The sequence below is a fragment of the Miniopterus schreibersii genome (genome assembly GCF_964146895.1).
Source record: "Miniopterus schreibersii genome assembly, chromosome: 2".
Lineage (NCBI taxonomy): Eukaryota > Metazoa > Chordata > Mammalia > Chiroptera > Miniopteridae > Miniopterus > Miniopterus schreibersii.
In genome coordinates, this window is record NC_138102.1 from 19,587,035 (window position 1) to 19,613,264 (window position 26,230).

Genomic DNA, 26,230 nt, shown 5'->3' on the forward strand with positions numbered 1-26,230 from the left:
TTATTAGCCAAATATGTTTTCTTGTCTCTTTGTGCCTTTTGCCCATTTTTTATGAGAATTTTTTGTGCTCTCCTAATTGATTTCTAATAATCCTTTACACACTCCTTATTGCAGCCCTGTGTCACGTCTGTTATAAATGTGTTCTCAGGCCCAGGTCTTTACACACGCTGCCCTGCCCGCTGGGATGCTCTTCCTTCTTCACTTGGTGAACTCCTATTCATCCTTCAGGTCTTGTCTCAATTATCCCTTTCTCAGAGAGCCTCCTCTGATTTCCCTGATTTGATCAAATGCTAGTATTTTATGCTCTCATAGGATGAGGTAACTCTCCTTCTTAGAAACTCTATAGCTGCAATTTTTACACATATTTTTGTCATTTTTAAATGTACAATCCATAAGGGCAAAGATTCATCTATTTTTTGCTTATAGTTCATCTATTGTGTCTGAAACATAATAGGCCTTCAGCAAATATTTTTAAGGGAACAAATAAAGGCTACATTTGCATGTACATAGTAGGCCTTCAATAAATATTATTTATCTGAACAAATAAACACTACATTTGCATGTGTGTTATTTCACATCTGCTCAAGCAGTCCTGGCCACGCCATTTACCTCTCCCCCCTTCCACCCTTCACTCACTGTTTTATACACACCTCTTCCTGCCTCCTCTCGTCCCTATTTCCTATAAGCATTCCCAGATCCAAGGAAGGAATTTAGCAACCACATACCTGTTTGAAGAACTTTTCATTCCATGGAAGAAAAAAGTCAGAAGAAAAAGGGCTAGGTCTGAAAGACATAAAAGACCACCCAGGGGGTTGGTAACCATGACTCTCCCACCCAGTCACCAGTTTCTAGGGAAACTGGGAGTGCAGAGGTTATGCTTGGTAATTCTGTATCTTATTGACTCATGACAAGAAGGCCATCGCACAAAAGGTGTTTGGTTTTATGCTTTGAATGCCTTTGGTTTTATGGAGCCAAAACCATTTTAGAGAGTGATGGGACTGAGGAAGGGGCTCCGGGAAGGGGGAGGGGCAGGTGCACAGTGCACCTGTTGCACAGCTTCATTAGGCAGGATTGCTCTTTCCCAGAGCTGTGTTTGGACCATTCCACCAGACACTGATCCCGCAGCAGCCCTGCACTCCAGTCCCTCCCCAATGGCGTGTTCCAAACAGGCCGATTAGAGACCCCTCAAGGCCATCTTCCGACAGCCTCCCTCCTTTGCTATAAACACAGGCACTTCCAAGCTGGACTCTCTGCAGACAGGATTTCTTAGGTTCTCATTCATTTCTGTTAAGAAAGAAGGAAAAATAGCAGAGACAATATCCCTGAATTCCTTTTCCACTGGGGCACCACTCTGGAGGTCAAGGACTAGCCCTGGGAGCTACTGCCCAGCCACGAGAGGAGAAAGTGAGTCTCCGGGCAGCATTGCTGTTTCCCTTTCATTGGGTCGGTAAACATCCTGGCCATTTTGAAGCATTATTTCCCCCTTTAGGACAATGTACTTGGGTTTGGGTTCTTTTTGCTTTGTTTATCCAGTAATCATTACAGCAAGAGGGATGCACCTGTTCCACAGGCCCATTAGACTCTGAATGGCTCCTCTCCTGAGCAGAGGCATGTAGGAAAACTGGCCTTGGCACTCCAAGCACACTGCAGTAGAAGAGAGTGCCTGGCGCCCAGAAGACCGAGCTGTAACCTTGAGCCATAACACCAAGTGCCTCGTGGCTGGGAGAGGGAGGTGGGCGGTGCCTGGAAGGAGGCTGAGGCTTAGAGAGAGAAAGAACATGCCCAAGGTCACACTGCCAATTAGTCACGAAGCAGAAGTTACAACCACAGAAAGCTGGGCTGCCTGGCCCCAAGCCCACTCCCTCCGTACCTTGCTGTATCTTGGAGCCGCTGGGAAAAGGGAGGGATGGGGAGGGGAGGGAAGCCTTTACAGCAAAGTAGGAGGCCTGTGTGACCCACAAGCCATGGACTTTCTATCTTATCTCCATGTGGTAGAGACCCACCGAGGGCTGCTGCTGAAGCACGTTGGGAGAGACTGCAAGTCCAGGGGGATGAAAAGAAGATAACAGATATTTTCTCTAACTCATACCTTGAGCTTCCTCCAGCAATAGGTCCCCTTCACTTGGCTTAATTCCTCCCCATCCTTCCCTCACACTGTAAACCCCAAGGGCATTCTTATTCTGGGATGTAAAGGATAAGATCAACTGCCCCCACTCAGGCCTCCTGCAACCAAGACGCCTCATGTTGGGCAAGGGAGGAGAGGGGGCCACCAGACGGGCTCACAGAGTCTTTTGTTTGGAGTGTCAGAGCCACAGCCCTACACAGAAGCCGCTCCTGGGCCCCGGTGACTTACTTTGTCATCTGCCGACTCTCATGCAGGTGTGCGTATTTTAGCTGGAGGAGCCCAGGCATGGAAATCGCTCTCCCTGTGCCCATATATTATCAGTATTTTTTAACATGTCGCTTTCCAAGCAGGTAATGCATTTGCAGAGACAGTGATCTTTCATCGGGAGATTACAATGATTTGTGTCCTCTGTCTAAATTCTAGCATAAATTTCAGAGCCAGCGAGGCATCGGCTTGTGGCAAGAGCTGCGTTCTGAGATGTGGCAGGCTATCTGTGCAGAGCTCAGGCTCACAGCCATTTGTCCTGATTAGGGAAAGGCTTTGAAATTCTTCCTTGTGCCTTACCGTCTTTATTTTTTTTTTCAAATTGTTCTTCCAGCAGGTCACCTTTGCAGCTGGGTGCAAGTCTCAAGTTATGCTTGCTGGGCTGGTCCCAAGCAAAGCGTTGAAGCAATCCAACTGCCAGAACTCCCGGTTCTGCTGAAATAAGCAATGTGGTTTGGGTCAAGTCACATAAGCCTGCAGGCTTCAGTTTCCTCATTAGTGAACTGGAAATTGTAATCCTTACTTCACAGGGTTAATGGGAGAATTAAATAAAAGAGCATAAATGAGAATTCCTCTTCCCACGGTACTCAGAAAACTGAAGGTGAAACCCATGCATTCATCCCCAGTCTAGTCCTCAATTTACACACACACCTTAGGCCTATACTGTGACCACACCCACATTGGTCAGTCCTTTCAATTAGGCCCAGTTCTCTCAATGGGCTCTGAAATTCCCCAAAGTACCTCTAAATAAGATGAATATTAAGTCATCTTACTGTGTATACTACTTTGTTCAATCTGCCATAACAAAGTACCATAGACATGATGGCTTAAACAACAGAAATCTATTTTCTCATAGTTCTGGAGGCTGGACATGCAAGATCAAGGTATCAGCAAGGTTGGCTTCTTCAGCGATCTCTCTCCAGGGCTTTTATTTGGCCATCTTCTCCCTCTGTCTTTACATGGTCTTTACTCTGTGTGTGTCTATGTCCTAATCTCTTCCTGATAAGAATACCTATCATACTGGATCAGCCCCTGCTGCCTTCCCCCCCACCCTGCCCACCCAATCGCCTCATTTTAATTTAATCATCTCTTAAAGACTCCATTTCCAAATACAGTTACCTTCTGAGGTACTGGGAATGAGAACTTCAACATAAGAATTTGGGAGAGATACGATTCAGCCCATAACACCCTGTCATTAAAAACACAAATACATGATGTATAACTTTAAGGATGCCTCAGAGTCAGACCAAAAGTGATAGGGCTTCCCATCTCCAAAAATATCAATGCCTTCCTTCTGTATCATGATAATGCTTTGTTTCCAGAGTCCTGTCTCAGCCATTATATGCCAGCCCTCAATTGACAAATGGAAAAGCTGAGGGGGAAAGGGGGAAGAGACAAGGTCACACAGGTAGTAGTGAGCAGTAGGACTAGGTCTGGAACTTCAGTGTGTGGTTCCTACCCTTCTCAGCATGTGACTGCATCTTCACCTTGGGAAGGTTTCCATCACCTCCAGGAGCACATGCCAAAGAGGATAGACAGCTCCCACGTCAAATGTGTAAGTGCCTTCAGGGCAAGTCTGCTGCCTGTGACATGTGGCTGGCCTGCTGGCTTGCATCTCCCTTTCCTTACCCACTGCGTCTAGCACAGCACTGTGCACAGTTGGAACAATGAATGCTATCTACCAACTCTCCTGTGCAGGACAATTGTGCTGACACGGGGAGCCTGCCCTGATGCTGGGCCTAGAGGAGCCATCTCCCTGGGTCTTATTTTGGTTTGCCTTGTTTGTTTGTATTTGTTTGTTTTAATAGAAGATTCCTTGTGCCCAGCCCTTTCTGCTGCAGAGATTGCAATGAGTCAATAGGTACAACAGAACAATTGTGCTGCTGAGGCAAACACAGGAAGAGGGGAATTTGGCTGGTGAGATCAACAAGCATAAGAGGCAGAGCTGTGAAAATTCACAGCCAACAGTGGCCCTTTTGACAAAGCTTTGGAGACAGAAGGTGCAGATAAGGCGCTGAAGACCCTAGCTACCATACCACTGTATGTATAGCCCAGAAATGACTTTGAATTTAGGCCACCAGGTCACAGGGACTATAGCTAGCTTTGTTTCCAAGCTAAATAAATAGATGAAGATATGAATGAATGAATGAATGAATGAATGAATGAATGAATGAATGAAATATATGTATGTATATGTATATCTCTCCACAATGGCAGTATCTGCTCTTCTCCACAAAACTCCAAATTCCTCAAAGCTTTTTATTTACCAGAGTGAGTGAATGTCCGGGGGAGGACAAGTGCTTATTTTTAATGGACTTCCTGTGAGTCAAGTGGGAAGCAGCAGAGTGAAGTGGGAGGAGACCCAGGTTCAAGACCATCTGCACTGGGGCTCTGCAACTGGCCAAGCCTCTAAAGGTTATAGTGTCAGCTTCCTCAGAGAGGTTGAGAAGCTGCCTGATATAATTTCGAAAAGCAAAGGCTTTAGTTAGGGTCAGACAGGCCTTGGTCCAAATCTCTTAGTGGATATGTGACCTTGACCCCATTGCTTAGCTTCTCAAAGTGGATATCCCCATCAGTAAAAAAAAAAAAAAAAAAAAAAAAGAGCTGAAAGTAACTGCCTGTCAGGGTGCTGGGACAAGAAATGAAGAAGCTTGTGAAAGTGCCCGTGGCATCCCCTGGGTGTGGGTTTGTTCTCCTCTCTCCGTGGCATAGCCTTACTGTAGATAAAGGGCTGGTGACAACTGAAAGAAAATGGATGGGACTCATGTGCTCTGGTGCCACCACAACCACCACCCAGCTGGCTCGCTCTCCATGTGGCAAAACCTGTCTTTCCATTTCTCTTCCTTCCTCCCTCCCCTGGGGCAGAAGGATAACTACTACCTATGGACAACTACTCAAAGCCCTGTGACCCCCAGGCAGCTGAGAGAATGGGGAGAAAGAAGCTCGCTCCATAGTACTCTCTCCAAGGCTGGACTTGGCCAGGAACAGCAGCATCCCATCCACAGCCACGTGGACCCACAGCTTAGCCCTCCTCAGCCTGCAAATCAGGGAGACAGGCCCAGAGTCTCCAAAAGCAATTTGGTCTTCTGAATGCTCTCTCAGGGCCCATCAGCAGGACACTGGATGAGGCTGGAAGAGAGCCCAGGGTGGGGAAGAGACTAGAGGGAGGGAGCAGAGAAAGGTCACTTGAATGGAGATGGGTTTTGACTTGTACTGCAATGGGCTCAAAAGTCCCAGCCAGAAAAGTTTCCAAGCAGCAGGAAGCTAGTGTCCGGTTAAAAGCAGAACTTCAGAAGTGTTTGATGACTGAATAAATACATGCCCAGCCCCAGACCACGTCTAGGGTTTGCCCCAGTTGGATCTCTCCCTCCCTCTCCTGTTTCACTGTAGTTCTTTGTACTTCTGTTTCTATGCCAAAACCACCTGAGTTATTCATTCATGCCAAGACCACCTGAATAGTCATTCATTCTGATTCTCTGGTCGATTGAAAGTACCTTGAGGGCAGAGACTGTGTAATTCCTGAGATTTGAAACTCACAGAGAAATTGCTCAGTAATTGCTAATTTATTTAAAGATAATACATATGTCCCACCTAGAGCCCTGCTGCTTGGTTCTCACAGGCCCACAGGTTCCTGGGGCATTCGCTCCTGATTAAAGTCATCTTTGAAGCACTGAAGTCAGATGCTCCAGGGCCTCCAATTTCATTTGTTTATTATGTAATGATCAAGTACAGGCTGTCCAGACTTGCTATGGTTTGACTTACAATTTTTTGACTGTACAATGTTGCGAAAGCCATAAGCATAATAAATTATATGAGATATTCAACACTGTATTATAAAATAGGCTTTGAATTAGACAATTTTGCCCAACTATAGACTACTGTAAGTGTTCTCAGCACAGTCAAGGTAGGCAAGGCTAAGCTATGATGTTCAGTAAGTTAGGTGTAGTAAATGCATTTTTTACTTAGAATATTTTCAACTTATGATGGGTTTTTTGCAATAAGTCAAGGGGCATCTGTACTTGATCTTAAGCATATGTCAGCAAAAAGGTTTCTGCAAAAGTTTAACCTCGGAAGTGTTGCTATGCAAAGGTAGGAGGAGACTGGAGCTGACTCCGTTGTCCAGCCTCCTTGTTTTACATAGGGAAACATTTTAAGAGTAGCCCCAATCTAATTTTTTCCCTGATCACTCAAACTAGAGCAAGCAAGCCCAGAATGCAACACTTGGAGGCTTGTAAATAGTAAAAAGTGGGGTCAGAGAAGCTCAGGTTTGGGAGGGACTTTAAAATCCATGTGAGGTTTTTTTCTCCATATTGCCACCACCTACACCCCGTGGTGTTAAAGAGCAAGCCCAGGCATGTGATCCCCACCATCTTTTCCATGTCAACACTGAGTTCCATAATGTTTCTGAGCAGAGGCTGACCATTGACAAGCACTTCCCAGTGTGGGAATAGCCCACAGGTTGGCCAGAAGAGAAAGAAAAATCACTTCTTATCTAATGTCACAAGCACACATGTGACAGTGGGAGAGCAACCACGTGCCCCCAAACCACTCTTCTTCAGGTAAAACTCCAAACAGGAGCCTCGACAGGAATGGCTGCAGGTAACTTCTCAGAAAGAGAAACTTTTTTTAAAAAGTATTGCTTTAAAACAGCACAGAATGAAACACCCCACCCACAGAGTCCTCCTCCGCCTCTGTTCCATCCACCACGCCCTTCCAGAGGGACGCTTTGATCAGTATCTGCTCCAAGGAGGGGAGGGCAAGCGGAGGAACAAGGGAACACTCGGTAAACAGCATTATTAACCCATAGGCTGGCCATAAATCAGGGCAGGAAGGTGACCTCAGCGGGCTGGAGTAATCCTGCATGTCAGGATGAATTTATGAGGCCAATTTTATTGGCCTGCACGACCCAGGCTCCTTGGAGACGTCTCAGTAACAAATCCAATCCACTTCATTTATGAGCTGTGTGCAGTGTCAGCCATGGGGCCCAGCCAGGGCGCCCTGACCACCTCTCCAAGAGGGCACCCAGGAGCGAGGCCCCCAGGGAAGCAACGTTCCCCATCCATCCTGGCTGTCACTCCCTGTGAGCCAGCAGGACCTGCTCTGGGAGTTGTCAACTCCAGACTGCTCATCCTAGGTTCCCATTCTGGCCCTGCCTTGAGAGCCAGCACAGCTTTCAGCAAAGCCCTGCCCCTCTCCAGGCCTGTGTCCTCATTGCAGGAGAATGCTGGACTACCAGTTGCTCAGTGCCAGCCCTGCAGGCATTTGGGGGAGGACAGATCCTGCTCATTACAGGACTTGGCATCATCTTACTCTATGCCAGCACTTTCCCCACCCAGTCATTAGATCAATCAAAAGTGTCCCCACATGTTTCCAAAGGCTCTCACATGACAGTTACTGGAAGATAATATCTAAGGTCTCTCCTGGGGCCCAGACCTCTCAGGCGAGTCTGCAAAGGGACTGTTTCTCCCTCCACTTCCCCACTGTGGAAGCAGAAAAGCTGATACTCCTGCGAGTGGCAGCTAGAGGGACCTCAGGGCCAGCCAAGAGTCATCCCATGAGAGGAAGCAGCAGGAACCAGGAAAGTCCTTGGAGCAGAGGGCCTGGTGCATACCTGGCCTTCCTCTGCTCTCTGTGGGCTCTGAGAGCTGGGCGGAAGGCGTTTAAGTCTATTTGACTGTCCCTGTCATCGTAAGGTTTACGGATGGTTAATTTATTCTTTATAGCACAGTCATTGATGGCTGTTAAATCACAAATGAGAGCCAATAAAGGGTGAATTGCAGCTGAAATTACACTGTTTATATGACAGCAGAGTGCCGGCTAAAAGATTCATATGCTGCTGATGAAGTATGTTATAAATTTTAATTACCATAGTTTGTACAAATGACATGTTTGAAATGCTATTGAGTAATGTGACCCTGATAATGAAACTATAAAATAAATCATTAACTTTCTGAATGAGCTTTTTTATTTCAGTGCTGCACAGAGTAAACTTTTCAGTTTATTCCAGATCAGTCTTTTTATGCCCCCTCCCTCCACCCCTGGCCTAACTGGATCCTCTCTCCACAGACTGAGGACAAGCAGCAGCAAGAGACTGGAGACCCCAGTAAACGCCTGGAGGAGCAGCCTGGCAGGACTGATCCCAGAAGATACGGCCTGGGGGCTGGGGGCTGGAGAGGAGCCCTGGGCAGGGATTCTAGATGTGCACCTTAAATACACCCCATAAAGTTTCCCACCTGCAGGAAGAAAGAACCGTTTTCTGAACCTGCAGACCCTCTACAGACCCCCACCCACTGTCTGTTGGGCACCGAGATTGAAACACCCCCCTGAGCATTGGTGGCAAAGCCCAGATGCATCAGACTCTGAGTGGGGGTCAGCTGCACAGTGGTAAGGGAATCATCAGGAAGCCAGGCCAATTGTCCTGGCCCACAGCTCAAAGAAGAGTCCAGAAGAGAAAAAGGCAAGCAGATATTTGGTGGGGTTTCCATTGTTAAAGCAGCCCCAGTCCAATGCCATGGTCCATCATGCTTATGAATTACCCCCTCTCAATACTCCCAGGGCATTGCAGTTACACACATCTTGCAGAAGACAACCTGAAGCTCCAGGAAAAACCTAGAAGGAGCCCCATCAAGGGTCATTTAGGCCAAAACCTGCTCCCGGGGTGACTGGTCCAAGGCCTCTCCAGCAGAGATGACCCACTTAGTCCTGCAGAACAGGAAACACATTGGTAAATTTGGCAAAACCCTGGCTTCATAGGATGTTAGCACGTCAAGAGACCTTAGCCATTCTTTGGTTCTAAAACTCTTTGTGTGGATGGAGAGGGTGGGAGGCAGGGAGAGAAAACCCAGGGGAAGTTTTGACTCCCAGCCACATATACATTCCAGAAGAAAACATAAAGTTTGGAAAAGCCCCCAGGTTTTTCTTATAAACCCTTCTAGGGCATAGCCAGCCAGGCACTCTGACCTTGCACATGAAGAGATGGAGGCCCAGTAGGCAGGACATACCTGGGGTTATAACCCACAGGGCCAAGGATAAGAGGAACATGGAGCTTTTTTATCCCATATGGCCAGGCTACCCCAAGGCCAGTGTTGGGCAGTCAGCATCATTTCATTGATGGTGCAAATGCAGTCAGCCTGTTCTTCTTCTGGGGAAGGGTCACCAAGATGTCCCTCTGCCCTTTGCAGACAGGCTGACTGGTGATGGGGCAAGGCTGGTGTGAAGCATTGCTAGCTCCTTTTCTCCATTTCCCAGAACAAATCTGCTCTCCAAAGTGTGCCAGATGAGAAGTTCACACTTGAAGGACAGCCACTCGAAGGTTCCTCCCAGGGTTCTGCAGAAGAGACCTGAGCATGACATTGCAGCTTCCAGCCCTTCAGAGGCCTCTCTTCAGCCATCCAGGGACCGAAGAGGCATGGCATTTCCCGTACATGCATCCCATTCTACAGATGAGCCAATAGGAACTAACCTGGGAAGAATTTCCCATAGGTCCCAGAGCTCATGGGTGGCTGGGACCAGAAAATCCAAATACATTTATGAGACAATCTGGGAAATCTGAAATATGACAGGATATTTGTGCCTATTCATGATTACTTTTCATTTTTAAGGTCTGATAGTGGTACTGCTATTTTTTAAATGAATTCTTAACATTTAGAGATGCATACTAAAATGATAACAGATGAAGTGGTATGATATCTCTGGTTTACTCCAAAATAATCCAGAGTGATAAGGGAAGGGGGACTGGTTAGATGAAACAAGATAGGCCATGAGTTGATAACCACTAAAGCTAGTGATAGTTACACATGGGTTCATTAGGCTATTCTTCTGTATCATAAAAATAAAATACCCAAATGCCCAAATGCCACTGTCTACTGCAATATCCATTTTCCTGTGCATTATAAGCAATGCCAGGCTAGAAACAAGGTTAACCTCTTGTCTCCCAGGGGATGCCTCCCACAATGTAGGAGGGTATGAACTTTAACCCTTTCCTTTGTTGGAGGAAGTCCCAGTGACAAGAAGCCTGGCATCAGGATGGCATCGGGATGTACCCAGCCCACTGCACTGGAGAGAGAAGCTCCTGACCTGGAAGCACCTGGCACAGCTCTCTGGCACATACATAGGCAGAAGCAGAAGATTTTTCTGGGTAGGACTCAGACCTGCTGTGTCAATTTGAGCAGGTCCCTTCATTTCTCAGAGCCTTGGCTTCCTCATTTGTAATAGTAACATGGTAGCCCCAACAAGCTACTTCAAAGGGTATGAAGATCAAATGAAATAATGAAGAGAGACTTCTAGAGAGATGGCAGAATGGAGGCGTGAGCACAGACTCTGGACTTCCTGTGTTCAAGCCCCAGCTCTACCTTGGGTCAGCTCTGTGGGTCAGACAAGTTTCAGCTTCCTCTGCCTGAGGTCTTCTATAATAGAAGCAGGGTTGCTGTAAGGGTTCAATGAGATAATTTTTGCAAACAACTAAAAACAATACCAAACATTATGTAAGTTGTTATTATTATTATTATTATTATTATTATTCTATAACGATATACTAATACAAGATGTCAAATTATGAAAAGAAAAACAGAATGTTATACTAGAAAGGGACTTGAGAAATCACTGAGTCCAATCTCCAGATAGCTCATTAAAGCGGCATGCTTTATCTGGAGTCACATCACAAGTTAGTGACAGAACTGAGCCTGGAACAGACTCCATCCCACTAAGCAGGTGGACACTTCTTCCTGATTGCTACCCATCCACGAGGAAGCCCATGCTGAATCACATCCTCAATCAAGAGTGTCATGATGCACGGATGTGCCCAGGAGTCCCCACACCCGATGCCTCACTGGGTCTGCAATGAGAAAAGACCACAGGGGTCAGAGGAGAATCCTCTATTCCTTGTTCCACACCTGGCCCCCTGGAGAGCAGAGCCTGGACCACGAGGAGCCCTGACGTGTCTTCTGCCTTTCCCTGTGCGCTCCTGAAGAGTGGGCAGCACTCAGGAAGCCTCCCCTCTGACTTATCAGCTACCACAAAAACATTTCCAAGGCGATGGTGCAAGCTGCCCTACTTACCATTAAGAGAAAGGACCACATTATTGCTGTTATAAACCATTGATTAAGGTTTATAATAGCAATAATCCCCTCGAAATTCATTGTTACTGCAGTTAATGACCAGTTTATTAGAGCGTTAACCATCCTTGGCAATGGGCTGAGTCGTTTAATGCGGGTAACGACCAATTTCTCAAGGATTATTGCTTAAATAACAATTCTTTGCGAGATGTATGTGCCACCCCAAGTGCAGATCTGGCTGGAAGCTTCTCCTCAGATATGTGTTAATTATTTCCTCTGAGTTGCATCACCAGCACCATACCTAACAAACCCCAAACAAAGTAATGTTTCAGAGATACCAGAGAATCAAAAAGTTGGACAAGGGCCTGGAGATGCACCCTTCTATGAGGGAGCCAAAATGAGGAGAGCCACCACTGGAGTGTCTTCCAACCTCCCAACAAAAGCACTATTGGGAAATGATATCTGACTTTGAAACTACTCTTTCCTCTTCACTTGGTTTCATTTCCAGAATTTTCTACCTGCCCAAATTCCCCACTCACACCTAGGGGGGAAGCCAAGGGGCTGGGAAAGGGACTGAAGAATGGGAAACATGACAGACCCAGGCTTCATATAAGTTTGATACACTCTGAAGCAAATATTTGCCTATATCTGACCACCCAGGTCCTAAAAGACCTGGTAGAACAAGGCTACAAGCGATGAATGGTGCCCAACAGTTTGCACACAGTGCAAAGTACTGGTCTTCTGTGGCCACTGGGCTGCTTTGGGGGTCTGCTCCAGGTAGAAAAAATAAGGTCAACTTACATGCCTCATAGCTCACCTTAGGTTCTGAGAAGTCATAGTACCATTAAATAACAGAGCCAGGGACCTTATTGTTATCTAGGCCACCCTCCTTCCTTTACAGATGAAAACTAAGGGCCCAGAGAAGGTAAGAGGCCTGCCAAAGTGACACAGCCACTTAGAGAAGAGTTGGAATTAGATCTCCATCTCAGTCTTTCCATTACTGACCTCAAGACCACCTTTTTGAACACATCCAAACAGAGAACTCTGTCTTAAGGAACACCCAAAGTACCATGGCCCCTTCAGGGAGAGAATGAGGCAGCAAGGCATCCCTGAATCCATGAGTACTTAAACAGGAGTCTCAGAAGAAGACAAAAATCTGGTTCTCCTATTCCTCTCACTCCCCAACTTTCTTTTCATGCCTAACTCAATCCAAGCATTTCAACACATTAACTATTTTCCATCACTTTACATTAGCACTGGTATTTCAATCACTTTTATTTTGTTGACATGATCTGAAAACTACTAATATGATTGCACTCTAATTGCATTATATTAACTAAAATAAATACTAATAGGGTGTGAACCTAACATAATAAAATAGCAAATTGCTATCACAGTGCTTATGTCGGCTAGAGAGAAATCCGCTGATTCACTCAACAAACACACATTAAAGTCCAGTTATGGATCTACATAAAGGCAACCTCTTTTTTCTCTTCATCACCAAAAATTAATATGTTGCAAGAACAAAAAATGGGATATCACAGCCTCCTTGAATCTAAGAACGCTTCAACCTCTATGTTTTGACTTAATAGTGAGAATCATCATATAGAAATAACAGCGAAGGGCAAAATACACATCTCTCCTGGCTCAGTAAAAGGCCTTCCAGTAAGTCATCCTTTAGACACATAGACCATGTTCAGGGTTGGTACCAGATGGACCAACGGGGTCTGAAACAGCTGTCTCCTATCAGACATGCAGAATGTGCTGGAGACAGAGGCTGGGACCCTCTTCTCTTTCCTGCTCCCTCGCTGAGACTCTGCCCAAAGCTCTGACACCACAGTGGTGACACTGAACCCCATTTTCCCCAAGTTGTAATGCTGATGAGTCCAAATGTCAACATTCTTTTAGGCCATCAAACTGAATCCATGATTTTGTGAGTTAGATAAATACTCTCACACAATCACAATAGTCCAGTGTTTTCTACTCATATTCCCAACTGTATTGCTACCCATATGCTTACAGGATATGATGAAATTTTTATGTGCAGCCATGAAAGATAATAATATCAATTATAGACTGTGTTGGAACTGTGTGTAGGTTTGTTGTATCAAACAAGTTAAAATATGTAAAGTGCTAAAAGAGTGCCTGGCCCATAGTAAGTGTTCAATAAATGTTAGCAATTATTACTGTTGGCAATAATGCAATGCCTGATACTAAATGTCATAAAAACCTATCAATAATTTCCTACACATAATCATAAAAGAAAAGTAATAAGTCTGACAACTGAAAGGAAACCAATATAATTTAATTTGTTCAGCAACTTCCTGAACTCTGAACAGTTACCATGGGGGTATAAACATGTGTTTATAAATGATATGATATATATATAAGTAATTTATAGAAGGTGACTGATCACTACCACCCTTGCCTTCAGTAGTGGCAGAATATCAAGAATATCTTGAGTCACCCGGCCAGGCATGGCTCAGCAGTTGAGCATCGACCTAGGATCCAGGAGATTGGGGTTCGATTCCCGGTCAGGGTACATCCCCGGGTTGCAGGCTCGATCCCCAGTGCAGGGCATGCACAGGGTGGCTAATCAATGACTCTCTCATCACTGATGTTTCTATTTCTCTCTCCCTCTCTCTGAAATCAATAAAGATATATTAAAAAAAAAAAAAAAGAATATCTTGAATCCACATAAAAAATCTCACTTCTCTATCAGAAGGCTCCAGAAATCTACCAGAGTATTCTTTTGATTCTTTTCATTCCTCTATTCTGAATTCAATGCCTTTCAACATGGACTGAGCATTTTCAAGGTGCCAGGTACGGTGCTAAGTAAGCACTGGAGATGCAACAAAGAATGGAACATTTCTGCCCGGAGGCAGCTGGCAGATCAGGGAAGACAGGCACATATAGAACTACAAATAATACAACGTGATAAGTGCTACACCCTCTAGATTGTCAATGAAGGATGCAAGAGGAGAGGAGGGAGCAAAGGGAGGGCTGAACTGCCAAAGCACAACAAAGGAGCGATTATTTCTGCCCAGGAGAGGGGAACTTTACCAAGGAGATAACATTGGAACTGAACCTAGAGCTAGTTTACCAATCTGTGGGTTAAACACTTTGTTTAAAGAGCAACAAAGCAGAAACACAGAGGGAGAGGGAGGAAGAAAGATGAGTTCAGCTTTGATTAACTTATTCAAGAATTTAATTAGGAAATCTGGTAATTTTAGCATACATAAGTTTAATGTCATACAAATTATTTTTAACTTTTATTAACTTTCAAACAGGTAGAGTTCACCCTTAGAACCTAGAAAGGAATTGATGCAGCCCTTGCTGGATCTTTGAGGACTGAAGTAGAGTTTTACAAGGCAGAAAACAGAGGACAAGTCAACCAAAGGGAATCCACAGAAATGCGTGGATTCCACGCATGAATGTTAGGGTCTGGAAAAGCACGGAGATCTCTCTCCACTTGGGCCAGTCTCCTGCTTGGGAGCCTGACTCAAACTTTCCAAAAGGTTTGTGAGCTCCTGACTTAACTCCCAGGAGGCTCTTTCCAACATTGGGAAGGATTCGCGTCTCATATGGAAGCACCTCAGAGCTGAGAGGCATTCAAAAAGAAATAAGTTGGGGAAAAGCCCAGAAACTGAGCTCAGGCAACCATCTAGCTTATCTCCAGGAGAGAACAGTGGCTTCTTACTGTATGAAGCTCCTCTCCTTTGCCAGCTTCTGAAATTCCACAAAGATGCTACCAAGCCTCCTCTCTGCCTCCTGGTGTCTCCCTCCGAGCGCTGTCACCTGTATAGAATGATTTTTTCTTCGCTTTACAGAGGTTTTTTTTGGGGGGGGGGGCTTGGGGGGGTTTCTTTGGAGGAGGGCTTGTTTCAAATGAAAATACGGCAGCCCAGCATTACCTTTCTAGTGTTGCCTTACTCTAAAATTTTTTTGTTACTAGGTTTTTACTGTCATTATTTTTCTTCTTTGTTTTTCTAGCTTTGTTGTGTCCCCAAGCCTTCCTGGCTCCTGGTGTCGGACCAGAGCCAACAATGACAGGGACCTGCCCTTCCTTCCCAAGCCAGGCAGTGAAATCATGTGGCAAGTCACCCGTGCTGGGAAGGGGGAGGGCTCTCTGCTTTGGGGTGTATTCTGTGTGATGGGCGTGACCCCAGAAAAGTCCATTCAGATTTTCTCAGATGCTCGAGGTTTCTGAGTTCTCCCAGGAGCCCTTTGGCTACAGTAGGTGGAGGTGAGAGGTCAGAACTAAATTCCCATCCAGCAGGTTTGATAGGTACATAGCATGCAGCAAGACTAAAAGCCCCAATTCCACTCCTTAATTAAAACCATTTTTCATCCCAAACCTATAAAAGGCAGATGTGCCACACTCCCCCGACCACGGATCGCAGCTCCGCTTCGAGTGTTACGGCTCAGACCCTTCCTTCTCGGGGCTTGGGAACCCAGGGCCATCAAAGCACAGTCTCGCCTTTTCCTCTGCCTCCTCTCACCCCCTCATTTCCTCGTTTGCTGAGAAATATTCGTTTCCATCTTTGCAGGGGCCATCTTTGCGAGCATTTTAAGCTTCTCCTGACACCTCCATGCTGACGGGGAGTGGGAAGGCAGCCCATCTTCCCAGCTAGACAGGAGGCAGCTCTTCTTTTTCATTCTTCTAAAATACCTTTTCACCTGGATCTTTTAAAAAAAGCTCAGGCAGCGAGGTCTGGCTTCATCAGCCGTACTGAGGCTGTGAATTCATTCAGGTCCTCGGCTCAGACATCTAGAAGCCAACCTGGAAGGAAGATGAGTGAACCACTTGCCAAGAGGTGGTCAGAAAAATGAGACGCATTCTTGCTTCTGATGATTTCTACGTCCAATGCCTCCTTTACTTCCCAAAGCCCTGGAGTGAAGACACTCAGTTTGCTCACCTGGTACAGAAAGTTGCAAGTTCAATTCAGGGCGTATTGCCAATATTTACTAGCCAATCAGCCAGCAGTAACTGGGTTTGAGGGGGGAGAGGGGAGAAAATCATTATAACGATTTGTTTTTATCTTTTCCTTAACGGGCCCTTAAGCCTTTCTCCCCTCAGGTATTTTCTGCTTTATTCCCAATGATAGTCTGTACTACTCAAGGGCTGGATACCAAGTCTTCATTCATAACTATTTTCTCCCTGGGCGAGCTGAGGCCCTAAAATCAAAGAGACCTCAAGCAGGTAATAGAATAAGGTGAGGTTTTCCACCTGCTGGACCCACTGCCATCGTTTAAATGCTCTCTCACTTTTATGGCCTTTCTCTTTCCGGGTTCCAACCAAATGGTCTGATTAAATGTTAAAAAAAAAAACTTGCTCTTGTGAGTCACATCAAATACAATCAATAAACCTGAAGGGGAAGAAAGCCCAAGGCATTCACAAGACACTTTTAAGATTTAATTGTTCCACAGAATTTTAAGCAAGTAGTAGAAAGAAGCTAAATTGCATGAAACCAAATATTTTGCTCTAGGCTCCTAATTCATCTCACTTGCTGGTTCCCAGGGGCGAGTGCCAGTGCGGCCACGGTGGAGCGTGAGACTTTCCAGCACAGACAGGGCTGTGCTTTCCGCAAGCTAAAGAACCTCCCCGTCTCTGTGAAATGGGGCCGTTGATCAAAGTCTTCTTTGCCCTGAAAATGCCTGGCTTCAAGGACACAGTGGGCTGAGGAGGGTGGAAAGATATATTTTACTAAACACAGGGCACGCCTTCTTGCTTCGTTCTCTACAGGGAAAGTCCTGGGAGAGGGGAAGCTGGTGCCCAAGACTGAGGACTGCAGCCAGGTAAGAAGGCACCCAGAAACAGTATCAGGTGCTCCACGGAGGTGCAGAGCAGAGTACTGGGGGCTGCAGGGTCAGGAAGCCTCAGGATGTTTCGCTGCTTCCTACAGGCAGAGGAAAGCTGCTAATGAGGCATATCTGCTTCTCCCAGCTTCACCACTTGGGATAAAAGGAATCCCTCAATCCCTGGGGAAAGCCTGCCACAGACCCTCCACGGACATACAGGGAAAGCAGAGGCAGGCGCCCCACCCGTCCTGTCACAAGCAAAGAAACCTGTGTCTCTTCTGACTAGATGCCAGATCAACACAAGAAGACACCACTGGGAAGGCAGCTGTGGGCTGTGGGCTGTGCTCACTGCTGCCTCTGGAAATATATTGCTGCAGAGGAGGTTGAGATGAGATTGGGGAGACAGAGAGCATGGGGGATGCTCACTGCCTGAGAACAGGAGGCACCTGAGTTTGGAAGAATAGCACGGGCTCTAAAGTTGAGCTGACCTTTACCTCCCAACCTTGGGAAACTTACACTCTCTGAGCCTCCGTTTCTTCATCTGTAAATAGAGATGATGAGAGTTTCTACAGGATAGAGTCACTGTGTCGGTTAATAAAAGAGCATATGTAAAGCAGCATGGGCTGTCCTAGGCACTTAGTAGGTGCTCAATAAATAATAGATATTACCTTAGTAATAATAATTAATAATTACAGCTGGATGGCAATAGCATAGGGAAGGACGCCATGTGGGCCTGGGTTCAACAACCTTGACTGCATTAAAGGAAAGTGATGGTCTGCTCACCTGCCAAGAGGCAGCTCCATGACTGATGAGCCTCCCAGCCCCCACCCAACTCTTTCCAACGGGGCTTTCACTTGTGTCCAAACTTGGTCCTGGCACCTTTCCAGAGGCTCAATTCAAGAGAACATTAGAGCAATAATATAGCTCCTATTATACACCAGCACTTAGATAAAAAGAAAAATGGGCCCCTGCGCCTGAGCCTAAATATATTTTAGAAAATCTCTGCCATGAGGTGCTCAGAGAGCCTGCCATAAAAACAAACACACAGATTTCTGACCAATAGGCCAAGCATGTTGCAATTTCATAAAATTCACGTGGCCGTGGACTGCTCTGAAGTAACGCAGCAGAGTGGTGCATGAGCCCAGCCTCTGGAGTCCGAAGACTGGCTGGGCTCCATCCCCAACTATCTGCATGGCCTTGGGCACAACCGTCAGTTTGTCTTGGAATTAGAGGAGATATTTGCGGAACCCTGATCAGGGTGTTCAGCATGAGGTAAATGCTCAAAACAGGGGTGGCTTTGCCATTATTCTTAGCATTACTATTGCTGTCGTGCTTGGAGAATGTTGAAGTGTAAGCAACCTATACAAATATACCAAATTTTTAGCTCAGGGAAAAAAAAACTACAAAACATCAAAGGGGAGCCAGTGACCGGGAAAGCCAGGTGTTCCTCCTGATTTCTCCCCTGAGGATGGAGAGGCTGACACTGGTGTCACTGCAGAGAGTTGTACTTTGGTTGTACTTCTGTGGGTAGCACATTTCCAGACCAATGATGATGTACTATGATAGGAAAGGACAAGAGGGTTTATAGAGGGCCTGTCATTTATAAGACCCTGGCTGAGCACCCCACACACCCCCATACACACACACACACCCCAATTTGATAAGTGTTGCCCCAGCAGGACTTTTGTAGAGTTTTCACCTAGAGATAATCTGCCCCCTAAGTCCCAGTGATGAAGCTCCTGGTGCCACAGAACAAACGGCTGTGAGTGCTGACAAGATCCAGCCCTGCAGGCATGGACTCCCTGGTACTGCCCAGCCCATCCGTGTCCAGTGGGCAGCAGCTCCTGTGCCCACGCCCTCTACCAAGTGTTACAGGACATACGAAGGAGTGAAAGACAGAGGCCCTGCTCTCATGTGGCCCACAGCCATGCTAGGGAGGAAAGTGCACGCTGCGGGACCAGGTGTATTTCAACGCTGAGGAGGGCGGAATGTCTGCAAGGCCAAATTCCGTCACTGTGCTGGCCAAAGCGGACCACACAGGTCCTGGAACGCCTCTCTGCTACATGCAGTGCTCGGTGGTAATAACACTAATGGATTAGAGTGGATTTTGAACTGTATTTTCAATTATCCAAAATGCCCACTTGCATCGTGCCTGCGTTTCTTACACATCTGGGGAGTGTAGCTGTGCTTGGCTAATTTAACACGGAGCATTAAACGAAGCCGGTTAGGAAGGGGCTCCCCACAGGACCACCCATTAGGCTGCTGACTGCAGCTGCCTTCCACTGGCCCTCCAATGTTCTGAGAAGGCTGCTTCCCCTGTGCCCACCTCCCCTCCAACCTGTCCCCCAAGTGCCACCAGCAATTTTCCAGATCACTGAGGAGCTGATGGCTTGTTTGTGTCATACTCCTGGGCCTTTCAGCTTCTGCGTGCATTTAGTCTCAATCTTCCAGGACAACGGGAAAGGAAAAAGACGTCTGTATTCCAAGAGCACAGCTCGGATGCCCTTTTCCAATGCTGGACTGGCCCTCCAGATTGCAAGGTGAATCAGTGACTAACTCTGGGAGAGTGCTCCTGAGGTGGGAGGGGCTCTGGTGGGTGGAGGGGATGGCATTTCTTCATTCTTTTGAGGATGAGAGAGTGAAAACCCAAGGCTGTGATTGTTATCTCAGCTGTAGGAAGAAGGACTCGCAGGCACCTGGACACACTGGCCTCGCCATTTCATAGCAGCCAGCATGGGTCACTGGGGACCTGCCCCCTCTTTTCCACCTACATGTTATTCCAGCCATAAATCCAAGTGACAAGCTTGAACTTTCCTCAATTGACATGTTTACAAGGGAAGTGCACATTTGACAGGAAAATTAAGCCTATCAATCACTTAACGAGCTCGTTAATGAATGGTTCTCTGATCTCCTCTGGTAGCTAGGTTTATTGATTATGGAGGGGGCAGCCAGGCCCCAACCCCTTTCCCCCTACGCTTTCACCCAGCTCCCCACCAACCCCTCCTTCTGCCAGATGTTGCTGCCCTCTGACCTCCTTCTGCCACCCCCAGCCCCCTCTTCTCCCTGAAGCTCACAGAGGGTTCTGGTTCAGGGTTTATCGGGAGGTCAGACCCCCTCCTGGCTCTGTTCTCTGACAGAACAAAGGGAACAGATGCAGGCTTGGCCTCCAAGCACCCACCCGGCATATGGAAGCTATCTCCTCCGTCCCAGTAATTACCCAGGAGCTTGCTTGTTCAATGGCTTTGGTTTTTATTGCACAGAAACCAACCTATTCCCCAACATAAAACACTTTAACGGTGTCTCCCTCCGGGGTTTCTGGGAGAGGTCCTGTCAGGTATAAAATGTGCAGAACCCCTCTGACAGCCCACAGGAGCGAGGCCTTCACAATTAAAACAGGGGCACAGGGCAGGAGGAGGGTGGGATGCCTGCTGGAAGAGGCGGGCTTGCTGGTGGCAAAATGGAGATGGGGTCCCAGGACGACTGGAGGATCTTGCAGAACTTTCTGGAACATCCAGCAATGGTGTTAAGAAGAGCAAGAGGAAGAGCTGAGATTGGTTAAAAACACAAGCAGTCTCCTCCTGTTCCCAACACATGGGGAGGTGGGTCCAGAGTCAGGGTCCCGCATCAAGCATTTGTTGAGTGACTATTTTGTGTAAGAATAAATGATAGCATAGTTCATGAAGAGGTCTGGAACTTAGTATATGTTCAGTTCACATAAATATGTGAACTGTCTCCAGGATATGGTAGTTACAGCCTTGCTGAAAGGTGTAAACTTGGTTACGAATTGAGCAACAGAATGAAGGAAGAAATGACCCAGAAACCCTAGAGGGAGACACTGGCTGGAAATGGATGGATCTTAAACCCAACACACCTCTAAGCTCCTGCCTTCAGGGAGTGAGGTAATAGAGACTTTCTGGGTTTCCTCTCTGAAGCTTAGCCTGGGACACTAGGAAGAGGTGGCAGAGCCCTAAGTGATCTGAGAGCGTGTGTCAACTTTCTAAGGCTGCAGGAACAAATGACCACAAACTGGACGGCTTAAAACAACAGAAATGTCCCCTGGCTCATGTTGCTCAATGATTAGAGCATCAGCCTGTGCACCAAAGGATCTCGGTTTTGATTCCTGGTCAAGGGCACATAACCTTGGTTGTGGGTTCGCTCTCTGCCCCCGGGTCGGGGTGCGTGAAAGAGACAACCAGTAGATGTGTCTCTCTCACATCGATATTTCTCTCTCTTTCCCTCTCTCTCTCCCCTCCCTCCTTCCCTTCTACTTTCTCTGAAAAAGCAATGAAAAAAATATCCTCAGGTAAGTATTAAAAAAACACATACACACAAAAACAGAAATGTATTCTCTCACAGTTCTAGAGGCCAGAAGTCTAAAATCAAGGTGTCCTCACATCTGTGCTCCTTTGGGAGGCTGAAGGGAAACATTCTTCCTTGCCTCTTCCAGCTTCTGGTGGCTCCCAACAAGGCTTGGCTTGTAGCTGCCTCACTCCAACTCTGCCGCCATCGTCACATGGCCACCTTCCCTGTATGTCTCTGTGTCCTTTACTCTTCTTACAAGAATACTAGTCATTGGACTTGGAGACTGCCCTGATTCAGTAAAACCTGCAAAGACTCTATTTCCAAATTGCCACCATCCCTACTCCTGTGCTTTTGGGCCATTATTAAGTAAAATATGGTTACTTGAAGACAAGCACTACAATACCAGGACGGTCGATCTGATAACTGAGACAGCTAAGTGACAAACGGGAGGAGAGGGAGCATCTACAGCATGGAGATGCTGGACAAAGGAATGATTCACCTCCCAGGCGGGATGGAGCAGGACAGCATGAGATTTCCTGACACTACTCAGAACGGCACGCAATTTAAAGCTTATGAATTATTTCTAGAATTTTCCATTTAATATTTTCATAACTGAAACCATGGAAAGTGAAGCCATGGATGGGGGAGAGGGACCATTGTAAGGTCATATTTTGAGGTCCCAGGTGGACACAAATTTTCAGGGGAACATTTCTTCAACCCAGAATAAATAAAGAAATAAAGAGAGCTGTCAAATGCTATTCAACCAAGAATGAAGAGGGTAAAACAGCAGAGGAGAGGGAGTGGTTCCAGGTGTCAGACTGAAGCACTTGCTGACCTCATGGGAGCTGGAGAAATGCTGGAGCTGGAGCCATAGGAAAGACCGAGGCATGAGGGAAGTGCTGAGGGAGACAGGAGAAGAATTGTACTAAGGTAAATTGCAAATACTAAAAAATATGAAGACGGCAATTTAAGTGTTTAAAATGTGCTCTGGGTAATTCCAAACAAATTTTAAAGCCATTTTCAGACCATAAAATCCTCTGGTCTAAATCACTGGCTCCCAGGCAGGCCCAGTGCTCAGGATGCAGAACCTCCCCCAGATGGAGGCTGGCAGGTTTGGGAGTCTCCAGCTAATCTTGCAAACGAGTGATGATTCCTCCCATTGATGAGAGAGCAGCCCTTCTCAATTTCTCTAGGCACCTGCTCCACTCACAGACTGATCTGCAGGCACTTTTGCCCCCTTTTTGCTGCAGCTCTTTCCCAGAAAGGTGGCTGGGTCATGGGAAACACAAAAACAACAAGCCTCACCAATGACATGTCCTACCTTGTTGGCCAAAGTCTACTTCTTTAAGTCTGTACTCTCGAGTCTCCTTCTAGCCAAGAGCAAATACCTCTGTGGAAACTCTCCAAATATCACGTGGCTGGACCAGTGGAACCCCATCAATACACTGATGTTAAACACCTAGATCAGGCACATTGCAAAACTCATGTTTCTAAGCAGCACTCCCAACAGCATGCACCCATTGTGCAGGATGGTATGAGAAGTGGGGCAGGGGCAAGGCAGGCTCATACAGAGTCTGAGGATAAACATCCACTCCCCCTGAGCACAAGCTGGCCCTAATCAAAAAATTTGCTGTTTAGTAAGTTCCCATAAAATAATAACAGGTCTTGGGGGTCATGGGAAAGAGCATGGTTTTTGCATCAGACAGATCCAGTTTTTGCACATGGCCCTACTTGCCACTTACTAGCTACTTGAACTTGGACTTCTGTTTTATATCTCTGAGACTTAGTGTCCTCTTCGGTAAAGGTAAAGTAAGAATTATAGCAAATGATGTAGGTAAGGTACTGGCCATAGTAGGCCCTCAATAAACAGAATTTCCTTCTTTGTCATTTGTCCCAAGATAACTGTCCAGCTCTGTCTTCCGTTGTTCCTGGACCAAACACATCTGTGTCACCCCATCTTCACCATTTTGCTCTTGCCATTTGCTGTGCCTGCAGTGCCCTTTCCACCATGGCCACATGTCCGTAGCCTCCTTTTCCATAAGCTTCTGCAGGCCCAGACAGAAGGGATCGCCTTCCTTCTGAATTTCCACAGCTCCTTTATTCTTCTCTCGTGACACGCATCACTGTCAGTGATTTGTACGCATGGCTTTCTCTAGTCTGTAATCTCCTGAAAGGCAGGACCCACGTCTGTCTCCTCCTCAGACCCAGCACAGTGCTTTCTATCGAATAGGTGCTCAATAAAAATTGGTTGGGGGGGGGTGAATGCAGACTGAAATTAAAGAGATAATGCTAGGCCTAAGCAGAGAAATCCCGGGGACCCCAAGATGGCTGGGGAGAGAAGTGCTGGTGAGTCCATGTATCATGGCAGAACCCGAGGATGACCAGGAATCTCGCTCCCTTGAGACCTAAATAGCTTAGAGAGACAAAGAAAGGGACAACGGAGAGACTGAGGAGGCACCGGAGCTGAAAGAAACCCTGCCCAGTGGAAAGAAGGGAGCCTGGGTTTGAGTATGCGAGTCAAACTCAGAAACACTGGGGAGAGAAAGTTAGTTGAAGGGCTAGTAAAATAGACCTGGGCATTGGATTCACTCTAGACATTTGTAGACCAGCTTCTCAGGAAAGAGGAAGCAGCCGTGGAACCTCCCCAGGCCCCAGGCTCCCTCCATCGCTGCAGCAGGTGTGTTCCTCCCTCCCGTTCCCTCTCCCCGCTTTCCCCAAATCCCTGCCTGTTTCCAGGCAACGGGACTCCTGGCCAGTCCTTCTGCTGGCAGTCCACAGTACAAGCGCTAGACTGGGTGTGTCCGGTTCCACCAGCACCTTTACGCTCAAGCACGGTTAAAGGCACCTACTGAAGATCCAGAGCCTTCTCCCGAGGGCACCCGAATTCCGTGACCCGGGCCGTGTTCTTGGGGAGACCATCTTTCGCGTGTTCTTCTCTCTTCCTCTTGAGCCCCACTTCTTTCTCCCCACCCTTTTCCCCCTTTCACCAAACAGATGTAACTATTTATTCCTTATGTCCTAGTTTTCCTGTAATTTCATAAAGTGCAAATTTGCTGTCCTGCTCCCAAATGCCGAGTCGGTGGTTTGTCATAACAGTCATCAGTAACTGTCGCTTTCTGCCGCGGGCTTAATTAACCCACTCTCTCATTAGCATGTCCGTGCACTTGTAAGGAATGAAAGCCTGATTATTTTCTACAACAGTCGCAGCCAATTACTGCATCCAAATGGAACCACATTAATCAAATCTTTAGTACGGTGGCAAATTCAGAGATATCAGATTGCAAAAGACTGCAAAACTAATATGTCACTGTCAGCGGGGCTGCGCAGGCATTTAGCGAATTGCATTAAATAGATGGCTTCGCTGAAGCCGCATGAATTTAATATGTGATGGGATCTGGAAGCTATTAGTGTGACATGGCAAAGTAGTGGGAGCTTTGGCAGCTCTGGACTTTATCCATGAACTCAGGAAACTAATATGAAAACTTCTGTGTGCGTATGTGTGTGTGTGCACGCAGGTCCAGCTTCAGTGCACGCATGCGCTTCCTGGGTATGTTCAACAACGAAGAAGTCTTGTGGGTTGTAGAAGAGAAAACATTGTTTTATTTGCAAGCACTCACGTTAAAACAGAAGACATGGATAAGTGGACTACGACAACAGCAAACAGCCCTGGGGAAGTGCTTTCACCCCAGGGGTACAGACCACAGGCTGCTGAGACCAGAGGCCAGAGCACAGGCTGGAAGTCAGAAGTCCTGGTTCTGTCCTCCATGGTACTAGTCACAGGGCCTTCTGACCCTAAGCAAGCCACTGACCAGGCCTCAGTTTGTCCCCTGAAGGAAGGTTACTCTACAGAATAGGGCTGTTGACAGAAGGCAGTATTTTTCTCAGGAAGCAGGAACTTTCTGAAGTGCAACCAGCATGGATCCATTCATCCTTCAAATCCCATCAGCTTAGTCCTGCCCCAGACTTTCTGGACACTGAGCCAGTTGAAGTGTCACTCACCAGCATAATGACACGAACTGCTGTGGAAGACCTTCTATGCTATGCTATCTGCCTGCATAGACTGGGATGTACCAAAAGACAAAGCCTACCTCATCCCCAATAAAACTAGAAATAGTGGAGTAAGTTGGTCTTTAAGAAGGCCCCACCCTAACCATGCGCAGGATAACCAGGGGGTCTCTTTGTAAGGCTGTTGAACACAGAGGCATGAATAAGGACAGCGACTCTCCTGTAAGAAATAAATTAGCTTACTTAGCAAGTAACCGTGATAACAGGAATGGTTGCATCCACCTCAAAGAGTTGAGTCCTTACCAAGAACTAAAAGCTATAGTACTAAACTTGTGTGTGTGAAGTGCTCGTGTACTTTCTAGGTATCAGAGATCTCACTTCCTAGGTAAGAAGATAAAGGCAAACTGCACACTAGGCTCGGTATTGGCAGAACCTCATCACATATCTGTCCATCCTACTAGTGTTACAGACACACACAATATGGTGTAATAGGTGGACTTGTACACTTTACCTGGGAGAGGGTTTAGAGAGGTTAGTAGTAGTTGTTGCTTTTGATGGGAGGGAGATGGAGTGAGGGAGTGTGGAATGAGGGGTGTGTGTGTGTGTGTGTGTGTGTGTGTGTGTAGAGGTAATTAACAGGGAACAAAACCAAAGAACCAAGTAGCACCCTGGAGGGGAG